The sequence below is a fragment of the Clarias gariepinus genome, chromosome 13 (genome assembly GCF_024256425.1).
Source record: "Clarias gariepinus isolate MV-2021 ecotype Netherlands chromosome 13, CGAR_prim_01v2, whole genome shotgun sequence".
Lineage (NCBI taxonomy): Eukaryota > Metazoa > Chordata > Actinopteri > Siluriformes > Clariidae > Clarias > Clarias gariepinus.
In genome coordinates this window covers 5,238,560-5,240,749 of record NC_071112.1, presented here as the reverse complement: position 1 = coordinate 5,240,749, position 2,190 = coordinate 5,238,560, and the positions used below count along the sequence as shown (strand labels likewise).

The 2,190-nt window shown below is 33.1% G+C and overlaps 1 long non-coding RNA gene across 1 annotated transcript; it reads left to right on the top strand.

Annotated features, from left to right (window-relative positions):
- Nucleotides 1–423: 423 nt before the first annotated feature.
- On the top strand, nucleotides 424–2,190 carry LOC128536204 (uncharacterized). Its single transcript, XR_008361882.1, has 3 exons — nucleotides 424–1,091; nucleotides 1,470–1,562; nucleotides 1,682–2,190. It is a non-coding gene; the product is annotated as an uncharacterized LOC128536204 (long non-coding RNA).

The window sequence follows — 2,190 nt, the reverse complement described above, 5'->3', positions numbered from 1 at the left end:
TAAAAATTAAGAATGAAAGTGAGGAATTACTAAATTTTATAACAGTTAATCTAATAATCAGACTATTAACTAATCTGAACATAGTGAGGTTACAAGAACAACAACAACATTTTATTATTATTATTATTATTATTATTATTATTATTATTATTATTACTATTATTATTAACAACAACAATAAAAATCTAACAACAACAAATATATAGTATAACAACAAAAATATATATATCAGTAGCTAATTTATTTATTTGCCTAAGCAAATGCATATAATATATAATATATGATATATAACATATAATACTTACCTTATTTTTTTTTTGGTGGTGTCAGCTTTTGGTTTGATGCTACCCAGCGGGCACAACACATGTAATCCACGTGGATTTTTGGTGGATATTTGGTGAAGTGGTGGATCCACCAATTTTCACCTGATATCCACGTTGATTCCACGTGGTTTTAGGCACGTGGAAAACCTGTTCTAAATTAATGTGGAATCCACATGGAGTTTTAGTTCTACATTATTCTTCGTGCATTTCCACGTGGATATCACGTGGAAAATAATTTCGTACCACCTATTGATGGTTGCTTGATCTAATTTTGAATGCATATTTTGTATGTTTTTACATAAATGTGACAATCATTAATTAACATTAAACACACTCTAAAATAAAATGACGCATATGACGCGTCCAATGTGTTCTAAAGTTGAACACATGAGCCAAAATGTGTTCTAAAATGGCATTTTCAAAATGTGTTACTGATCGCCTAAATGCCACATCTGACTACAACGTACACTGGATTTGCAAACTAAAAAGAAGTTTAGAACACCGATGTGCTATCAGAGGCGACACATAGGCGTCGCTGCGCAGAGTGACTTTGCAGCCTAGCGAGTGGTACTGAGCATGCGCAGTGATCAGCCTTTCCTGGATACCGTTTTTTTAAGTGGAAGCGCGAAACATTTATAGCTAATAAAAAGAAATTAGAAACTTCGAAATTTGTTTAAATTTGTGGTCTGCTGAAGTTACAAAGTACCCGTGGCAATTGTGTTTCATACAGAGAACATTTGTGTGTGATGTTACAGGGTGAGCACTGAGGTAAGCAGTAATATTCTAGTATGTTCTGTGGCAGTTAGTGTAGGTTCTAACCGACGCGGTTAGCTTGATTGTGAATCTATGTATGTAGCTAACGTAGGATTCGAAGCATAACAGGCAATTGCAAACGTTAATTTGTCAAAAATCATAAAAACAGGCTAGTATTTGATGAACAGGTATAATTTGTCATAAATGCAGCACCATCACCATGTATAATATATATGCACTGAGGAGTTCTGGCAGTGAACACTAACATTCACTTGCAGAATATATGTTCCATTGAATTTCTAAGAATAGAAGTAGGAACTTTTCAGTGTAACTTATGTGGTTACTCTACCCATTTATTTCTTTGAAGATAAATAGATAAGTTTTTTTTTTTAGATTCCTTACCAATTCACTTATGTTTCAACTAAACATGAAGGGATCACGAGGGGATAAAACATCATTTGACAGCGCTGTGCAAATTAATAACTGGTAAGTAATTGAACAGTGCCTTGTGGTCGTGTCTTTTTTTTTTAATTAAAACAATGATTGTATTGATAAATTGCAGTCCATGCATCTAAATTATACTAAACATTTTTGTCCTTTGACAGACAGTGTAGTAAAGGCGCATGATGTTACAGAAGCCTTTGCCCTCAGCACCATTGTCAATCGGTTACGAAATGCACCTAAGAGAAAAGAAAGGCTGGATGCAGTGTCATTTATTAAGTGTTAAGTAAATGTTTTTGTAATTTTGTTTCTTTTGCTGTTTGAGACAGTTTTCTATCTTCTCTTAGATGTTTTGTTGGTTTAATTAGTCTTTTAGTATTCACATTTTTATGGTATTTTAGTATTATGCACTACACCCAGTTTTTATGTGCATTTTGTATTGTTTGTTTTGAAATATGAATAAATTATTGGTTATTACAACTTTTATGTAATTTGTGTCTGCTTTACACTTGATGTTGTAGACATTTTAAACTTTGCAGAATTTACGTTGAACACAACACGTATTTTCCATGGGCTTATATCCATGTCTTTTCCAAGTGGTAAAAAACACGTGGATTCCATGTGTCAAATCCACGTGGAATTGGACTTGCCTTTTACGCCTAAATTACCTGTC